Raw genomic sequence first — 21094 nt, forward strand, 5'->3', positions numbered from 1 at the left:
AACGCAGGATTCAGGACTCAGAAAAAAAAAAACATACCTCTGTGGAAAGTTCCAGGCATCGTTCTCAAAAGGTAACTTGAGAAGCTGAAGAAAAAGGAACCTTTGCCTTGCCCAGCATAACTTCTCTTAATGATGGTCATTATCAGACCAGATTGACTGAACCACCAGTATATGTATACATATACAGTATAGGTGGTACCTTGCTCAATAGTGGTAACTGGGACAGGGATCTTGGAATCCTAGTGGACAACCATTTAGATATGAGCCAGCCGTGTGCAGCAGCTGCCAAAAAAGCCAACACAGTTCTAGGCTGCATAAACAGCGGGATAGAATCAAGATCATGTGAAGGGTTAATACCACTTTATAATGCCTTGGTAAGGCCACACTTGGAATCCTGCATCCAGTTTTGGTCGCTACGATGTAAAAAAGATGTGGAGACTCTAGAAAGAGTGCAGAGAAGAGCAACAAAGAGGATTAGAGGATTGGAGGCTAAAACATATGAGGAACGGTTGCAGGAGCTGGGTATGTCTAGTTTAATGAAAAGAAGGACTAGGGGAGATGGTAGCAGTCTTCCAATATCTCAGGGGCTGCCCCAAAGAAGAGGGAGTCAAGCTATTCTCCAAAGCACCTGAGGGCAGGACAAGAAGCAATGGGTGGAAACTAATCAAGGAGAGAAGAAACTTGGAACTAAGGAGGAATTTCCTGACAGTTAGAACAATTAATCAGTGGAACGACTTGCCTCCAGAAGTTGTAAATGCTCCATCACCAGAGGTTTTTAAGAAGAGACTGAGCAGTTAATTGGTATAGGTTCTCCTGCTTGAACGGGGTTGGACTAGAAGACCTCCAAGGTCCCTTCCAACTCTGTTATTATATGTGCTAGTCATTCTCGACTCTAGGGGGCGGTGCTAATCTCCGTTTCAAAGCCGAAGAGCCAGCGCTGTCCGATGATGTCTCCGTGGTCATGTGGCCGGCATGACTCAATGCCAAAGGCGCACGGAACGCTGTTACCTTCCCACCAAAGGTGGTCCTTATTTTTCTACTTGCATTTTTTTACGTGCTTTCAAACTGCTAGGTTGGCAGAAGCTGGGACAAGTCACGGGAGCTCACCCCGTTATGCGGCACTAGGGATTCGAACCGCTGAACTGCCAACCTTTCAATTGACAAGCTCAGCGTCTTAGCCACTGAGCCATCATGTCCCCTTTCTTTATATATACATAAGACACACATCCAGAATTGCTTGTCGCCCCTTGGGCGTCACCATGGAAACAGTTACCAATTAACCGCAAAGAGAGACATGATCAGCAAATCCCAGCTTGGGCAGAGAGAGAGAAAAGGATACCCAGGAAATCAGAAAGCAAAGCGGTTGCATTCAGCAAACACAGCCCTGCCCACAATCCTTTTACAAACATTCGCCTCCGTGGTTCGCCTCCTGCAAATTTAAAGCCGATGTCATTGCCCAGACAACTGGTTCCTTTTGCGGGCATGAGGCGAGGCGGGGATAAGAACAGGCAGAGGCGGCATATGCCACTGGAGAAATTAGCAAAAATGTTCAAAGATAAATCAGCTAAATGCTGGAAATGTCATCAAACACCAGGATCTTATTACCATATGTGGTGGACTTGTCCCGAAGCAAAAAATTATTGGTACAAGATTAAAATCTGGCTGGAAGAAATGATACAGCAACGTACTGAATTTAAACCAGAGTTGTTCCTACTGGGTATCTTTCCAGAAAAAATTAGTAAGGAAAATGCATATTTGATTATAAACGTAATAACAGCTGCAAGAATTGTGTATGCTCAAAATCGGAAATTAGAGAAAATACCTTTGGAAGAAGAAGTAATAAAAAAAAATTTAGACTGTGCAGAAATGAATAGATTAACTTTGATGATTAAAGATAAGGAGGAATCAGAATATTTTAAAACATGGAACTATTTTTATAGTTGGTTGGAAAAGAGCTACAAATGATTGATACTATAATTATGTATAAATGATGATTATAATATTGATTTAGAAATGAAACGTTAGAATGGTTTGGATGAATATGAAGATAGAAGAAACTTATGGAAGATCGAAAAGAAGCCTAGAAGATAACACCGAGGCATCACAGGGAAGGGAGGATTAATGTACTAAATGTTTGTCTGTCTTTAAAAAAAAAATTCTATTAAAAAAAAAAAAGAACAGGCAGACGCAAACATAAGATAAATGTGAGGTTTCTAACTTGGAGCAATTTTAAAAGCCAAAATCATAGGAAGAACGGGTGCAGGAACTGGGTATGTCTAGTCTAGTGAAAAGAAGGATTGGGGATGACGTGATGGCAGTCTTCCAATATCTGGGGGGCTGCCCCAAAGAAGAGGGGAGTCAAATTAATCTCCAAACTAGCAGAAAGGGAACATCATCAATGCTAGAACGGAATGGGATTTGTGGAGAGGAGGAGGAAGTGTGGAAGGGATGGCCACTCTCGAATTGGCCTTTTTAGTCACACCAGATGCTGTTTTAGGACCTCTTTCCAGAGCACGAGACCCTCGTCTCTTGAGACTGAAGGATGCCAATGAAATACAGGGCAGTTGAGAAATTAAGAAATTGCGAAGAGGCACATGCAGGCGGAAGACGAAGGAATAGGCCCACCTAAAGTGCGACCTTGTGGTCTTTTCATGTGTGTGTTATTACACACAAAAGTACGAATGCCCGGTGGGTAAGACTGGGAATTCATCGCACTGTCTTTACTCTGCTGTTTCTGAGCTAGGAAATATTTCTCCCTCCGGGCGTTTCTCCGTTCTGTCCTTCCTTGTACTCGTTCTTGCGTCACTGAAACCGAGCAAACAAGTCGTGCCATATCTCCTCCTCGCCTCCACGCTCTCGCTGACCAAAACTTTGAGGTAGGGGGGGAGACCCTTTGATCCCAGCTTTTGTGTGTGTGTTGTTGCAGCAAGAAATGAAAGTTTTAGGGTTTGATTGTGTTGTTTTGACTTGGAGAGAGAGAGAGAAAAACAACAGGTTTGGTTTTCTGGAACCAGATAACCTTTCGCCCCTAGTTAAATCCACTTTTTTTTTTTTTTTTTGCTTTTCTTTTCTTCTTTTTAAGGGGTGGGGAAGTGTCTGTTTGTGCTGACGGCATTTCCTCTCCCTTCTCTCTCTTGAAAAAGTCACAACGAAGCATGAGCTTATTTTTTTTTCCCCTCCGCCCTCACACCACCACCACCCCTTGCAAAACTGGATGGACTAATCAACCACGTCAGCAGCAGCCCCTCGGCTGATGTTTTACAACTTAAAAAAGTTAGGCTAACTGGAAAAACAGCGTGAAGCAGAACACACGCAGTTACAAAGCACGAAGAGGAAGGCAGGCAAAGTAAAATGTCTTTTGAGCTGTGTTCGAATCCTAGTCGATTCAGAGAAAAGTCTCCAAGACAGTTTTCTTAACTTCTTTCTCTCTCTCATCTATCTATCTATCTATCTATCTATCTATCTATCTATCTATCTATCTATCTATCATCTTCCATATGTTTGTCTGTCTGTCTGTCTGTCTATCCATCATCTATCTATTTATCCATCCAGCTAGCTATCCATCCATCTATCTATCTATCTATCTATCTATCTATCTATCTATCTATCTGTCTGTCTGTCTATCACCTTCCATCATGTTTGTCTGTCTATCTATCCATCCATCCATCAATTTAGCTAGCTAGCTAGCTAGCTATCTATCCATCCATCCATCAATTTAGCTATCCATCCATCCATCCATCCATTTAGCCATCCATCCATCCATCATCTATCTATCTATCTATCTATCTATCTATCTATCTATCTATCTATCATCTTCCATCATGTGTTTGTCTGTCTGTCTATCTATCCATCCATCCATCAATTTAGCTAGCTATCCATCCATCCATCCATCCATCCATCCATCCATCCATCCATCCATCTATCTATCATCTATCTATCTATCTATCTATCTATCTATCTATCTATCTATCATCTTCCATCATATGTCTGTCTGTCTGTCTATCTATTTATCTATCAATGGATGGAAACTAAGCAAGGAGAGAAGCAACTTGGAATTACGGAGAAACTTCCTAACAGAAAGGGATGGCAGTGGCTCAGCGGCTAAGACGCTGAGCTTGTCGATCGAAAGGTTGGCATTTCAGCGGTTCGAATCCCTAGCGCCGCGGAATGGAGTGAGCTCCCGTGACTTGTCCCAGCTTCTGCCAACCTAGCAGTTCAAAAGCACGTAAAAAAAATGGAAGTAGAAAAAATAGGGACCACCTTTGGTGGGAAAGTAACAGCGTTCCATACGCCTTTGGCGTTGAGACATGCCGGCCACATGACCACGGAGACGTCTTCGGACAGTGCTGGCTCTTCGGCTTTGAAACGGAGATAAGCACCACCCCCTAGAGTCGGGAACAACTAGAACATATGTGCGAGGGGAACCTTTACCTTTACCTTTCGTAACAGTGAGGACAATTAACCAGTGGAACGGAAGTTGCCTCCAGAAGTTGTGGGTGCTTCATCACTGGAGGTTTTTAAGACGAGACTGGACAGTCACATGTCTGAAATGGTCTAGGGTCTCCTGCCTGAGCAGGGGGCTGGACTAGAAGACCTCCAAGGTCCCTTCTGGCTCTATTCTGATTCTGAATCTCCTCTGTGGTCTCCATCACGCCTCTTCTTGACCCAGATAGCTTGATGGGGAGACAGGAAGGAAAGAAGGAAAGGCAGAGTGGGTGGATCGAAACAGAAGTGCCCAGCCCAATGGTTTGTAACCAGGAAGAATGCCAGTTTGATGTTTCAGATAGGAAAACCCGGATTGCGTATCTGAGGGACTCAGAATTATTCCTCGTGTTAGTTTCGGCTGCTTTGATGGAGTGTCTTAGCCAATTATTTTGACTCAACTCCTCCTCCTCCCTGACCCTCCCAAGATTCAACCCATGATCATCTCCTGGCCAACAAGTCGAAGATGAGCAGAAAAATGAATTAAATTTTATTCCGTTGCATAAATATATATATATATATATATATATATATATACAGTATATATGGAGGAAGAACTTCTCTTTTTCTTCCTTCCCCTCTCCTAGGGGAAAACTACAGACCATCTTGTCCAATGAAAAGAGGTAAGAAGAAAGGGACCAGCGGAACTCATTGCCACCAGATGGGGAGGTAGATACTAAGTGGCTTTGAAAGGGGATCGCAGACCAATTCTTTTGTCTTCTGCTGAAGAAACGGAAGATCTTTAGGATACCGGAGCTTAAACCAAAAGGCTAAAAAGCAACGCAGTCACTGTTATATCAATAAAGGAGAATATCTTGTAGCTCAGGGTTGAAATGAGGGGTCCTTGGTGCTCTCTGAGCTTGGTGGTTTTCTTGTAGACGTTTCATTACCCAACTAGGGAACATCATCAGTGCTACAAGGGAATGAGGTTGGAGGAGGAGGAGGAGGAGGAGGAGGAGGAGGAGGAGGAGGAGGAGGAGGAGGAGGAGGAGGAGGAGGAAGGGGAGGAGAAGGAAGGGGAAGAGGAGGACGGTGGGGTCCTTGGTGCTCTCTGAGCTTGGTGGTTTTCTTGTAGACGTTTCATTACCCAACTAGGGAACATCATCAGTGCTAGTGGTGTTACCTAGTTAGGGTAATGATACGCTTGCAAGAAAACCAACCAGCTCAGAGAACACCAAGGACTCCTCAGTCACCGTTCTTTTTCTCTTCCTTTTGCTCTTGTCTTCTCTCGGTTCTCTTCCCTTTGTGTAGTTTTAGCTAAAAATGAAACTTAACAAAATCTACAAAGAAAAAGACAAAACTATTTTGCTGTGATCCGGTCAGTTTCTCCACGTGCAGCAACCAAGACGACGAGGGGACTGGAGGCTAAAACATACAATGAACGGTTGCAGGAACTGGGCATGGCTAGTTTAGTGAAAAGAAGGACCAGGGGAGACATGATAGCAATCTTCCAATATTTGAGGTGCTGCCACAGGGAGGAGGGGGTCAAGCTGTTTTCCAAAGCGCCCGAAGGTCAGACAAGGAATAATGGCCAAAGAAAGATTCAACCTGAAAATAAGGAGAAATCTTCTGACAGTGAGAGCAATCAACCCATGGAATAGAAGTTGCCTTCAGACGTTGTGGGAGCTTCATCCCTGGAAACTTTCAAGAAGAGACTGGATTGCCATCTGTCAGAAACGGTGTAAGGTCTCCTGCTTGGGTGGGGGGTTGGACTAGATGACCTACGAGGTCCCTTCCAACTCTGTTATTCTGTTAAAACCTTGGATCCACCGAGGACAACGGAATCGCAGTGCCATAAGATCTGACCCAGTTCCTGAATTCTCCACCCCACCCCCTGAGAGAATCCTATCCATTTAAATTAAACCTGTCCTGTTCTGCCTTCTCCTTTGTTCTCCGTCTTCTTCTACCCAGGGATGAGCAAACGCCAAGCCAGATGGGGTACCAGCCCATTGAAGGCCACCAATGAACCACGATGGCAAAATGTTTTGTTTGTTACGTTTCAGCCTGCTGGGCTGAACAGCAACAAAAGGTAAGGCTCCTGTTGGCAACTCCACCTTTAATTATTACAAATCATTTTTTTTTTAAGTGTTTGGATTTTCTGAATCTCAGCTGATTCCTGGACTGGAGTTTCCATCTCTGCAGCAAAATCCGAGAGAATTTTCCATCTTTTTTTTTTCTTTTTTCCTTTTCTGGAGGTTCCTGCACCAAAGCTTGGCCACAAAAGTGAACATTTCTCAATTATTTTTTTCCTTTCGAAGATCCGTGGGTCGGTTTCAAAACACCGAAAACCCCGCTGAAACAACGGACAAAATTAAAAAGCTTGCGACATCCGTGTTGTTGTTTTGCACCGCCCTTAGCTGTCAAAGCTCTTGAGTCATACGGCCGATTTCAGCAGGATTTGAAACCTGCAGGTTGTCAACAGGGATTATGAAGGTCATCAAGCCTCACCCCCTGGTCGGTGCAGGAATCTGGAGCAAGGATGATTATTTACTTCTGCTTTAAACACAGCAAGGAAGAAGCAGCTCATCGCCTCCCGATATTTTCATCCCTGAAACGTCTTTACTATTCAGATAGATAGATAGATAGATAGATAGATAGATAGATAGATAGATAGACAGACAGACAGACAGACAGACAGACAGACAGACAGACAGAGATTCCTCAAGATTCGGGTGGAACTTTGTCTTCTTTAACAGGATAATCACAGGTAGTCCTCAACTTAGAACAGTTCATTTAGAGTCCATTCGAAGTCACAAGGGCATGGGGGGAAAAGGGACTGAGTGTTGTGGTCCGCCAGCAGCCTGTGGAGCTGGCAGCTGAGTTGGACAGTGAGGAGGCTGGGGAGGAACATGGGCCAATCCTGGAGTCTGGGGAAGGACTGGACGAGGGCTCTGCGTCGGAGGCAGAGAAAGGGCCATTTGGGAGGTGCGTGCTGCCTCCGGAGCCTCCAGAGTCGGACCTCAGCAAGGCAGAGGAACAGGGGGAGCCTGTTCCCAGTGCGCGCATGCGCAGAGCTGCAAGAAGGGAAGAACAGTTAAAACAAAAGGGACGACTCAGGAGTAAGGCTTGGAGATGATTGGCCCCTCCCATAAGACTTAAAAGAGGAGCAAAAGCACGTGGGCCTTTACAGGAAGCAACGTTTGTTCATTCTGTTCAGTTTAAAGTCGGAAGCTCTGTTTGATTCTGGACTCCGTGTGGCTTTGCCAATTAGGTCTTTGGCAGTGTGCCAAGGGAGATAAAGGTAGGTGATTATCAGACTTATCCCGAAGGACTTTTTACAACTAATGGGGACTCATCTGTGAATGAACAGAATTCACAGCTGTTGCCATAAAAGAGGTTTTTGGGACTACTCGTGTGTTTTACTGACTCAGGAAGCCTCGGTCAGAACACCGAGGACCGCTTTTCACACTTAGGACCGTGCAGTATCTCCCTGGTCACGTGATCAAAATTGGCCATCAACTCGTATTTATGACGGTTGCAGTGTCCCCCGTAGTCACGCGATCCTCCTTTTGCGAGCTTCTGTCAAGCAAAGTGAACGGGGAAGTCAGATTCACTCAACCACCATGTTACTAACAGGAGGGATTCGCTTAACCGCAGTGGCAAAGAAAGGTCGTAAAACAGGGCCAAGCTCATTTGACAAATGTCTCTCTTGGAGATGGAAGTGTTGGGCTCAGTGGCGGTCGTAAGTCGAGGACTACCTGCATTCTTCTGGGTGGTGAGGATTTGATTCTCTCCACCAAACTATTTCCTGTCGATTCAACCCTCTTCCTTTGATCTCCTCTGAATCTGCTCCAGGGCACCAATCAAAAATTTATGTCATGTATAAAATAATAAATAAGTTATCCCCTAATTCACAAGTGGAATCTCACTCACGCCAGAAAAGATGACTTCGGTGTACCGTTTGTTGGATATGGTTTCTACAATCCTTTCATCCTCGCTTGGGGGGAATCACGCAATGTGCTTTCATTCACGCTACCCCTTTTTAAGTTTTATTGATTCAATTTTCACACCTCCGTTTTTCCTACGAGGCGATTCTTCATCAAGTCTTTATCCATCGGAGTTTCTGTGGATCCTTCCTCCTTGCCAAGAGGTTTCCTTGTTATCGACGTCACGGCAGGCAAGATCTGGATCTGGAATGGTTGAAACGAGCTTCCTGAAAATGGGATTAGACCTCCTACGTAGTAATAATAATAATAATTAAAGGTTGTCGTTGAGTTGAGCAACCTGGCCCTACTTCCCTCGTGTGTGGCTGGGCTTTTCAAACACAGTGGAAGAGTTGTTTACACATGGTAGGTGGATTTGAGAGTTAACAGCACAACCTGGGCAGCTCAGCAATTTAATGAAGCGACAATGTCCTAAGACGTAATTGAAGGTCCCAGGAGATGTTTCCTGGTTGCAGATTTAGCTGAATTGCGACATCAAACAAGAGATATCCATCCATCCATCCATCCATCCATCCATCCATCCATCCATCCATCCATCCATCTTCCCTCCCTTCTATCCATCCATCCAGCTATCCATTCATTCATCCAACCAACCAGAGGTGGGATGCACTTACCTTCCCTACCGGTTTGCAAAATGTGAGCATTCACACCTTCCGTGCATGCTCTTTGCTCACACGCGCGCCTTCCACGCATGTGCACGGCCTCCAAAATGTGGCTAAATAGGATGTCATTACATCTGGGCAGGTGGACGGGGCCTACTGCAGTCGGCGCTACCGGTTCACACGAACCGGACAAAACCGGCTGAATCACATTATTGCATCTATCTATCAATCTATCTATCTATCTATCTATCTATCTATCTATCTATCATCTATCTATCTATCTATCTATCTATCTATCTATCTATCTATCTATCATCTATCAATCTATCTATCTATCTATCATCTATCTATCTATCTATCTATCTATCTATCCATCCATCCATCCATCCATCCATCCATCCATCCACCTACCTACCTACCTGTCCATCCATCCATCCATCCATCCATCCATCCATCCATCCATCCACTCACCCATCCACCCACCCACCCATCCATCCATCCATCCACCCCCACACCACCTACCTACCTACCTACCTACCCACCCACCCATCCATCTATTCATCCAGACAATAGAGGGAGGGACAGAGGGAGGGAAAGAAGGAAGAAAGGGGGGAGGGAGAAAAGGAAGGAGAAAGAAAGGAGGGAGGGGAGAGGAAGAAAAGAAGGAAGGAAGGAAGGAAGGAAGGAAGGAAGGAAGGAGGAGGGAGGAAAGGAAGGAGAAAGAAAGGAGGGAGGGGAGAGGAAGAAAAGAAGGGAGGGAGGGAGGAAGGGAGGAAGGAAGGAAGGAAGGAAGGAAGGAAGGAAGGAAGGAAGGAAGGAAGGAAGGAAGGAAGGAAGGAAGTTCATAATCCCGAATGTACACAAATATGTCTTCTGATTCTGGAATCATCTTTTTGCCCCACTCTCTCAAATGTTAACTGTCACCTCAAGCAGCCCAAAGTTACCCATTTCTGATCTAGCAATCCAGTTAAATCTGAAATGGGGTAATGTCTCTCCCGAAACCTCAACGATGTCTTAATAAATTGTCAGCTCTTTAAAAGGTTGGCCAGGTCAGCAAAGAATAAACAAATCGTTAAGGGGTTGAGGGAATGTTTTGCTCTTATCCAACTTAGAATATACGCAGCCACGTTGCGTAGAAGGGCACCACAATGTATTTTCTTTGGAGACAATTAGAAAGGAACCCTAATACTGAAATTTCCTCAACAGAGTTCACAGTGGATAACATGGAGCACCATCTGGTGTCCAAGTTCATATTAACAGAATAACAGAATTGGAAGGGACCTTGGAGGACTTCTAGTCCAACCCCCAGCTTAAGCAAGAGCCCCTATACCATTCCAGACAGATGGTTATTATTAACCATTATTATTATTATTGGTTGTCCAATCTCTTCTTGAAAACCTCCAGTGATGGAGCATGCACAACCTCTGGAGGCAAGGAGTTCCACTGGCTAATTGTTCTCCCTATTAGGAAATTTCTCCTTAGTTCTAAGTTGCTTCTCTCCTTGATTAGTTTCCATTCGTTGCTTCTTGTCCTGCCCTCAGGGGCTTTGGAGAATAGCTTGACTCCCTCTTCTTTGGGGCAGCCTCTGAGATATTGGAAGGCTGCTATCATGTCTCCCCTAGTCCTTCTTTTCATCAAAGCAGACATACCCAGTTCCTGCAACCGTTCTTTATAGGTTTTAGCCTCCTCCAGCTCCCTAATCATGGGATGAGAAGCAAAACGTCTTCAAAGAGAAACCAGTTAGTGGCAACCCGTTAGATACTGCTAATCTGTTTTTTTTTAAAAAAAGTTAATTTACTAAAATTTACTAAATTAACTAACGCCCAAGAATTTCAGTTTGGCTTCCATGAATACATGACTCCATGCATGTGTTTTTAAAAATCTAAAAGGATTTGAAAAGAAAATTTTTTTTTAGCAAAGGCTCAGATTACCTTGACATCAGGGGTGAAATCCAGCAGGTTCTGACAGGTTCTGGAGAACCGGTAGCGGAAATTTTGAGTAGTTCAGAGAACCGGCAAATGCCAGCTCTGGCTGGCCCCAGAGTGGGGTGGGAATGGAGATTTTGCAGTATCCTTCCCCCAGGAGTGGTGAGGGAATGGAGATTTTGCAGTATCCTTCCCCCAGGAGTGGGGAGGGAATGGGGATTTTGCAATATCCTTCCCCCAGGAGTGGGGAGGGAATGGAGATTTTGCAATTTCCTTCCCCTGCCACGCCCACCAAGCCACGCCCACAGAACTGGTAGTAAAAAAATTGAATTTCACCACTGCTTGACATCAAATCTCACTGGCAACTATCTTATTATTATTTTTCGGAAGTCGGATAGAAGCTAAATGGAAGAAGCAACAGACAAGCATTGGAGATTCTTACTCGCCTTTCAAAGCATGATTTACTAAGCACAAATTCTCATGCTTTTTTTGTCTTTTCACCAAAAGATTTTCTAACCCTTAGAAACAAATGTTCTCCATAGGGAACCTCAACAACATTTGTTCGATTTCCCCATGACCGGATTGTGGATGAAGAGGTCAAGTCAACAGTTGGCAACCACGAAGATTAAAGATATACCGACTTGGACCTTCTCCACATGACAGCTGGAATGGTCTCACCATTTGCAACCAGGGTCTGGCTAAGCAGAATGAAGAACACAGCAAAGGTGACACCGATGACAGCAATCGTCTGCATGGAGTTGGTATTCAAAACTGACTTTTGGCAACATAAACCTCTCAATAGGAAGTCAAGGAGATGCTAAAAGAAAGAAGGAAAAGATCTCAGGGACGAGTCTGTAGATCAAGGACATGATGAACAGTTCTGATGGGTGAGTCCTTAAAAACACATATAGAATAGAATAGAATAGAATAGAATAGAATAGAATAGAGTAGAGTAGAGTAGAGTAGAGTAGAGTAGAGTAGAGTAGAGTAGAATAGAATAGAATAGAATAGAATAGAATAGAATAGAATAGAATAGAATAGAATAGAATAGAATTTTTATTGGCCAAGTGTGAATGGACACACAAGGAATTTGTCTTGGTGCATACGCTCTCGGTGTACATAAAAGAAAAGATACATTTGGCAAGAATCATAAGGTACGTCAATCATAAGGTACATTGGCAAGTCATTGATGGTCGAAGTCTTGAGGGTGCAGAAGAATAGCAGGTCTTGGAGAAAAAGTCAGGTTCGAACACCCAGTAGGAGTTGCTTCAAGGAGGACAAAAAGAAAGGAAGCTGAGGAGGATCAAAAGAAGTTGCTACCAGGTAGAAGAGTGCTGAGCAGAGAAGCTTAGATATGGAGAGGAATTGCCCCAAAGGTTGATGGTTGCCCAAACCAAGGATGATCACCATCACCAGGGTTAACAGAGGAGAGCTGAGATGTTTCTGTCCTAGCAGGCTTCTTCATAACTTCTTCCCTAGCACTGTGTTAATTCCCATGCTCTTCATCTTCTCCATCCTACATCCTTCTGTCACCTACATCTTGAGGCCACCCCCTTCTACCTCAACTTCCACTGCCATCTCCCAATGTTTTAATCCTCTGATTGTGACCACAGTTAAATAAATTAAATTAAATAAATAAAAGTGACCACAGCATGATTGACTTTTGTCTCAATATACGCCCTTACAAAAATCACCAAAATAATGGGATACTCAATTACAACTTCAAAAAAGCCAACTGTGATCTCATAGACACCGACCTCTAATTTCTTGATTGGCAAATTCTATTCTCTGGCTATAACACTGCCGAAGACCATTATAACATTTTCTGGCTCGAAATCAATAGAGTTATTAAACTATATGTATCACTAATCACCACCAAAACCAGGAAAAACAAATTACCCATATCAGTAAGAAAGCTCCAATCCAGCGTTCTTCATACTATACATAAATGAGCTTTGTGATCATATTATAAGCAACTGCGTTCTTTTCGCTGATGATGTAAAAATATTTAACACCACCGACAACTGCTACCCTTCAAAAAGACCTTAACTTTGTGTCGGAATGGTCAAACAATTGGCAACTCCAAATCTCAACCAACAACATCGTCAAAAAGGCATTAAGAGTTGTCAACCTAATCTTGCATAGCTTCTTCTCCGGTAACATCACACCAAAGCATACAAAACCTTTGCTAGACCAATTCTCGAATGCAGCTCATTGGTCTGGAACCCGCACTGCATATCGGACATTAATACAATTGAACGTATCTAGAAATATTTCACAAGGAGAGTCCTCCACTCCTCTGCTTGCAACAAAATACCTTATGCCACCAGACTTGAAATTCTGGGCTTAGAAAACTTAGAATTATGCCACCTTCGGTATGACCTAAGCGTAGCTCATAAAATTATCTGCTAAAATGTCCTACCTGTCAACTATTTCAGCTTCAACCACAACAATACACGAGCACACAATAGATACAAACTTAAAGGGAACCGCTCCAAACTCGATTGAGGAAAATACGACTTCAGCAACAGAGTGGTCAATGCCTGGAATGCACTATCTGACTCTGGTGTCATCCCAAAACCCCCAAAACTTTAACCTTAGACTGTCTACTGTGGACCTCACCCCATTCCTAAGAGGTCTGTAAGGGGCGTGCATAAGTGCACCAGCGTGCCTTCCATCCCTGTCCTAATGTTTCCTCTATTTGTATCTATTTTATGTATCCAATCCATGCTTGTATATATTACCTAATACGTTCTTGACAAATAAAATAAATCAATAAATAAATAAATAAATTCCTTTGGGGACTTAGTGCTTTCTTGCATCCCTTTCTTTGTCCATCTTGGTGTTCTGACCTACTCTCCCTTAACAAGCAGGAGGCAGGAATTGGTCCTGGCAAAAACCTCTTTTATTTACACGGACTGTGAATTACGTTCATTCACAGTCAGCAAAGTTTGTCCAAACAGTTTTTCAAAGGAATATTTATCAACACAGACCTTATCTCATTGGGCAAGCTGCCACGTGAATTGTTTCCAACCGCAGTACAAGGCCAAACTTGGCACAGAGTCCCTCAGAGTCACGGAATGAATGAATTGCTTCCTGCAAAGGCCCACTCCCTGTTTGCTCCACTTTTGTTTCCTATGGGAGGGGCCAATCACCTCCAAGGTGTGGCTTTACTCCTGAGTCGACCCTGCTTTCTGAGTTGTTCTTATCTTCTGGCAGCTCTGCGCACGCGCATACTGGGAACGGGCTCCAGCTGTTCCTCTGCCTCACTGCTGTCTAGCTCAGAGCCCTCGTCCGAGCTTTCCCCAGCCCCCAGGACTGGCCCAAGTTCCTCCCCAACCTCCTCACTATCCGACTTTGCTGCCAGCTCTGCTGGCCACCGGCAGGACACAACACTTGGTCTGTTCTACGGTCATCCATTCAAGCAGTCGTCTTCTTCATTCTGCCACATGCTTGTGAAGGTACAATGTTCATCCACTGTGAGGATCGGTCCATCGGTTGCTCTGGATGATGCTAAAAGCACCATGTCAACGGTGCTCCGCTATTTACAGATACCTGTTTCATTCGGGGAACTCGGGTGCGCTGTCTGATGTTGGACCTACCATGCTAAGCTGCTTGGAAGATGCTCCGAGTTCAATCGCAGCTAGACAGAACAGCCGCACAGCCAGGATCAACGTGGAATCTCCAATCGGCCATGTTTCTCGACAGCTTCCTTAGCTGAACCCGGTGGATTGAGATCATGAAGTCGGTTTTACGCTTTCCGGATGATTCTGCCTGGCTTCCTCCAGTCCTTGGATCGCTCTCGTGGCGCTGGGTAAGCCAACGAGTGAGACACGCTTGAACGGTTTCCTTGGGAAGAGCCGCTGAAAAAGATACCAAATAAAAAGAATGTGGGGATTAAATAATTTTAGCAAGCATTACAATGGATGGGGTGGGGTGGGGTGGGGTGGGGTGGGGTGGAATGGAATGGAATGGAGTAGAATAGAATACAATAGAATAAGAGAAGGAATGGAATGGAATAGAAAAGGATGGAATGGAATGGAATGGAATGGAATGGAATAGAATAGAATAGAATAGAATAGAATAGAATAGAATAGAATAGAAAAGGATGGAATGGAATGGAATGGAATGGAATAGAATGGAATAGAATAGAATAGAATAGAATAGAATAGAATAGAATAGAATAGAATAGAATAGAATAGAATAGAATAGAATAGAATAAGAGAAGGAATGGAATGGAATGGAATGGAATGGAATAGAATAGAATAGAATAGAATAGAATAGAATAGAATAGAATAGAATAAGAGAAGGAATGGAATGGAATAGAAAAGGATGGAATGGAATGGAATGGAATGGAATGGAATAGAATAGAATAGAATAGAATAGAATAGAATAGAATAGAATAGAATAGAATAGAATAAGAGAAGGAATGGAATGGAATAGAAAAGGATAGAATGGAATGGAATGGAATAGAATAGAATAGAATAGAATAGAATAGAATAGAATAGAATAGAATAGAATAGAATAAGAGAAGGAATGGAATGGAATGGAATGGAATGGAATAGAATAGAATAGAATAAGAGAAGGAATGGAATGGAATAGAAAAGGATGGAATGGAATGGAATGGAATGGAATAGAATAGAATAGAATAGAATAGAATAGAATAGAATAGAATAGAATAGAATAGAATAGAATAGAATAAGAGAAGGAATGGAATGGAATAGAAAAGGATAGAATGGAATGGAATGGAATAGAATAGAATAGAATAGAATAGAATAGAATAGAATAGAATAGAATAAGAGAAGGAATGGAATGGAATAGAAAAGGATAGAATGGAATGGAATGGAATAGAATAGAATAGAATAGAATAGAATAGAATAGAATAGAATAGAATAGAATAGAATAGAATAGAATAGAATAGAATAGAATAGAATAAGAGAAGGAATGGAATGGAATGGAATGGAATAGAATAGAATAGAATAAGAGAAGGAATGGAATGGAATAGAAAAGGATGGAATGGAATGGAATGGAATGGAATGGAATAGAATAGAATAGAATAGAATAGAATAGAATAGAATAAGAGAAGGAATGGAATGGAATAGAAAAGGATAGAATGGAATGGAATGGAATAGAATAGAATAGAATAGAATAGAATAGAATAGAATAGAATAGAATAGAATAGAATAGAATAGAATAAGAGAAGGAATGGAATGGAATGGAATGGAATGGAATAGAATAGAATAGAATAGAATAGAATAGAATAGAATAGAATAGAATAGAATAGAATAGAATAGAATAAGAGAAGGAATGGAATGGAATAGAAAAGGATAGAATGGAATGGAATGGAATGGAATAGAATAGAATAGAATAGAATAGAATAGAATAGAATAGAATAGAATAGAATAGAATAGAATAGGAGTAAACAGAGTTGGAAGGGACCTTGGAGGTCTTCTAGTCCAACTTCCTGCTTAGGCAGGAAACCCTACACCACTTCAGACAAATGGTTATCCAACCTCTTCTTAAAAATTTCCAGTGTTGGAGCATTTACAACTTCTGGAGGCCAGTTGTTCCACTGGTTATTTGTTCTCGCTGTCAGAAAAGTTCTCCTTAGTTCTAGGTTGCTTCTCTCCTTGATTACTTTCCACCCATTGCTTCTTGTCCTGTAGAAACTAATTCAAACTAAGCAGCAGAAGCTAATGCAAACTAAGCAAGGAAAGAGAAATAGGGTACCATGAGGAAGGAGATCTTATTCTGTTGTGGGCAATATTATTCTGGCTGTCCATTCTTTTTTTCTTTTTTAAAGCCCTCCAGCGATGGAGCACCACAACTCCAGGAGTCAAACTGTTCCCTTGATTAATCCATTCTCACTGTCAGGAAATTTCTCCTTATGTCTAGCTTGGATCTACTTCTGACTAGCTTCCACCCATTGCTTCTTGTCCTGCCCTCTGGTGCTTTGGAGAATAAATCAATCCCCTCTTTTCTGCGACAGCCCCTCAGGACAATGATCATGTCACCCCAAATCCTTCTCGTCATTAGGCTAGACATACCCAGCTCTCTAAACCTATACCTAGGCGATGGTTTTCCCAGTTGCAACGTATGGCTGTGAAAGTTGGACCATAAGGAAGGCTGAGCGCCAAAGAATGGAGGCCTTTGAACTCTGGTGCTGGAGAAGACTCCTGCGAGTCCCTTGGACTGCAAGGAGATCCAACCGGTCAGTCCTAGAGGAGATCAACCCTGGCTGCTCTTTAGAAGGCCAGATCCTGAAGAGGAAACTCAAATGCTTTGGCCACCTAATGAGAAGGAAGGACTCACTGGAGAAGAGCCTGATGCTGGAAAAGATGGAGGGCAAAAGAAGAAGGGGACGGAAGAGAAGGAGGTGGCTGGATGGAGTCACTGAAGCAGTCGGCGTGATCTTAAATGGACTCCAGAGGATGGTAGAGGACAGGAAGGCCTGGAGGAATGTTGTCCATGGGGTTGCGATGGGTCAGACACGACTTCGCAACTAACAACAACAACCCAGTTTTTTTTTTCTTTTGCTTTAATTTATATGCCGCCCTTCTCCGGAGACTCAGGGCGGCTTACAATGCGTTAAGCAATAGCCTTCATACTTTTATATATATTTTTACAAAGTCAGCTTATTGCCCCCACAATCTGGGTCCTCATTTCACCTACCTTTGAAAGGATGGAAGGCTGAGTCAACCTTGAGCCTGGTGAGATTTGAACTTGCAGTAATTGCAAGCAGCAGATGTTAATAACAGTGCTTTAGTCCACTGTACTACAGGCTCTTACTTAGTTCCCTTAACCGTTCGTCCTATGGTTTAGCCTCCCAACCTTTGTGGCTCTGCTCTGCACACTTTCTAGGAAATTTCTTTGTTGTGAAAAAGAAAAAAAGTGGATTTGAACCAAAGTTTCAATATTCATTAGCAACTTACACATGCCTGAACCGATTTCACCGTTCCAGCCTAGAGTTGGCGCAGAGTAAGGTGATAATGTGTGAATGCAAGTGTGTATGTGTGTGTTGGTGGTTGTGTGTCACCTGCCCGGGGGGGGGGCTACAGTTCAGAAACACCTCGCAAAGTAGAATGTGCAAACAACTCGGTAGTAACACCTTGGTGAAGTGGCACAGGAATTGTAAATTGAAACCCTACGAGTCTAGAAACGTTGGTGTTTGAATGCATGTTGACTAAACTCTGTTCTTTATTCAGAGCCATGAGGACCAGAATCTTACTTTTCCAAAGCATGCAGAAATTGTTGGGAAAACAGCAGCATTTCTTGTATCTAACTCAACCCTTGATGTTTCCAGATGGGGATGGAAAAGACTGAATCTCCAGAGCTTGTACTGATTTCGCTGGACTGGGTAGACATTGGCCTAACTCAAAATAAAGTGCTTCCCAATGCTCCCATCGTTTCCTTCTTAATTCTGTCCTTTCTTCCAAAACATGAGGACTAGAATCTTTGCTCATTTTGAGAGAACCATAGCTTAGTGGGGAAGCACAGCCTTTGGGTGCAGAGAGTCCCGGCTTCCAAAGGCAGCATCTCCAAGACTGTCTGGAAAGAGTGTTTGAACCCAGAGCTGAGTCAAAATCAAGTGCCTTCCGCTGCTCCCATCTTTTCCTTCTTAATTCTGCCCTTTCTCCCAAACCTTGAGGACTAGCATCTCTGCCTGTTTTGAGAGAGCAGCAGCAGAGCCGTAGCTCAGTGGGAAACCCTTCTGCTCTCATCAAAAGATGCCAAGCCATGCTGGCACCGCAATGGCACACTCAGCATAGAGCCCCCTTCGGCGCACACAGACCCACAAACCCACTAACACCTTACCTGCCTGACCAAGGAGGACCAGCCTGCTTCTTCGGCTTGGTGGCCTGCTTCTGATACTCCATCCAGCCACTCACCAGCTCATGGATGATCGTCAGATACAGGAGAAAGATGAGGACGGCTGGGTCCATCTGTGGCACCTCAGAGCCCGCTTCATCGGGCCTGGGGGTCATGGATGCTGGCAGGCCAGAGAAGGATGATCTTGGCTAGCAATTTCTCCTTTCTGCCCCCCAATTCAACCCCTGGCGATCAGGCTCCCCGAGAGGATGATACCGGCCAGTTGTGAAGCCAGTGAGCAAAATCGTGCGACGGGAGGCCATGGCTTGCTCGGCTCATCTCCGGTTTCTTCTCAGCCTCCAAGCTGCCACAAGCTCCCCGCAGTCTTCATCCTTCACCGGTGGCGTTTTATGCATTGAAGCTTCGCAGGAGATGCACGCCCACGAGACAAAGCAATTTTCTTGCTCTGCTCTTCCCTCGAGATTCCCTCTGGATGAAGGAAGAAGTGCAGGGAGGGAGGGAGGGAGAGAGAGAGAGAGAGAAAGAGAGAGAGAGAGAGAATGAATCTGATTCGCTCCCCCTTTTTTGCAAAATGACGGAGCCCCACCCCACCTTCAGGGGAAAAAATAAAAAGAATAATTGGAATAATGCATCTAACTTGGATCCATGCTGGGTTGCTATGAAGAGGCTGCCACAAAGGATGCTTTCAATTTCTCCTCCTTGTTTGACATGTGGATCTGTCTTTTCTGTGGATTTAACGCTGAGCTCTTAAATCAACATACTCTTGAAATACATTTTTGGCATTAAAGCCTAGGTCCACTGCAGGGAGAGAGAGATGCTATAGCTCAGGTTGAAGACTCGTCTAGTCCGACATCTCAGCCAGCCCAAAATAAGCTCAAACTGCTTTCCTGTCAAGGGAGGGGACTGGAGTTTAAAACACATGAAGAAGGATTGCAGGAATTGGGTATGTCTAGTTTAATGAAAAGAAGGACTAAGGGTGACATAATAGCAGTATTCCAGTATCTGAGGGGCTGCCCCAAAGAAGAGGGGATCAAATTATTCTCCAAAGCACCAGAAGGCAGAACAAGAAGCAACGAATGGAAACTAAGCAAGGAGAGAAGCAACTTAGAAGTAAGGAGAAATTTCCTGACAGTTAGAACAATTAATCAGTGGAAGGGCTTGCCTTCAGCAGTTGTGAATGCTCCATCACTGGAGTTTTTTAAAGAAGAGATTGGGCAGCCATTTGTTTGAGATGCTATAGGGTTTTCTGTCTGAGCGGGGGGTTGGACTAGAAGACCTCCAAAGTCCCTTCCAGTTCTGTTATTCTGTTCTGTTCCGGTGGCAGTCTTCATGGCAAAGAATGGGAATTTTTTTTCTCTTTTTAGTTAAAAATCATTTACAGTAGGCTCAAGTTTGACTCTGCATTTGTTCTCTGGAAACAAAGAGCATTTAGAACATAGAAGCATAGAGCTGAAAGGGAGCTCGGAAGTCTTCTAGTCCAACTCCCTGCGGAAAGCAGAAAACCTTCCGGTTTTGCGCTGAAGTTTTATCGCCTTACTGCGCTGAATTCAAGGAAGGTTAATGGGTTACGAAATAAATCCATCTGCAGGGACTTGCCCAAAACATTGAGTCAGTCAGTTATCTAAACCACCCCCAAGAATAAAGAATAAAATAATAATTTCAAGTAACAATGAAATAAAATACACAGGCCGAAAGAAATCAATGACAAATCACTTCCATCTTGCCAACTTAGCAAACAATATAGACGTAACCTCATCAGATATCAAGTTGACTTAAAGGGTCATCCTCTAATAAATTAGGCAAAGGTTCCCCTCGCACATATGTGCTAAGTGTTCCCAACTCTAGGGGGCGGTGCTCATCTCCATTTCAAAGCTGAAGAGCCAGCGCTGTCCGAAGGCGTCTCCGTGGTCATGTGGCCGGCATGACTCAACGCCAAAGGCGCACGGAACGCTGTTCCTTTCCCACCAAAGGTGGTCCCTATTTTTTTCTACCTGCATTTTTTACATGCTTTCGAACTGCTAGGTTGGCAGAAGCTGGGACAAGGAATGGGAGCTCACCCCATTACACGGCACCAGGGATTCGAACCACTGAACTACCAACCTTTCGATTGACAAGTTCAGCGTCTTAGCTGCTGAACTACTGCGTCCATTAATTAATTAATTAATTAATTAATTAATTAATTAATTAATTAATTAATTAATTAAGGCTCCTTTAAAAAAAACCCCACAGTGAACTGGTTTCTTAATTCTCACTTATTTTTTTTAAAGAAGCATTCTATAAACAAACCCAAATTGGATCATTTTTCATATGT

General features: G+C 43.4%; 1 long non-coding RNA gene across 1 annotated transcript; it reads right to left on the minus strand.

The window, feature by feature from the left end:
* Positions 1 to 13836: 13836 nt before the first annotated feature.
* Positions 13837 to 20454, minus strand: LOC132712667 (uncharacterized). Its single transcript, XR_009623333.2, has 2 exons — positions 18769 to 20454; positions 13837 to 14816 (listed from the first exon to the last, which is right to left on the minus strand). It is a non-coding gene; the product is annotated as an uncharacterized LOC132712667 (long non-coding RNA).
* Positions 20455 to 21094: the final 640 nt, after the last annotated feature.

The sequence above is a fragment of the Pantherophis guttatus genome, chromosome 16, assembly GCF_059756535.1.
Source record: "Pantherophis guttatus breed Tessera chromosome 16, ASM5975653v1, whole genome shotgun sequence".
Lineage (NCBI taxonomy): Eukaryota > Metazoa > Chordata > Lepidosauria > Squamata > Colubridae > Pantherophis > Pantherophis guttatus.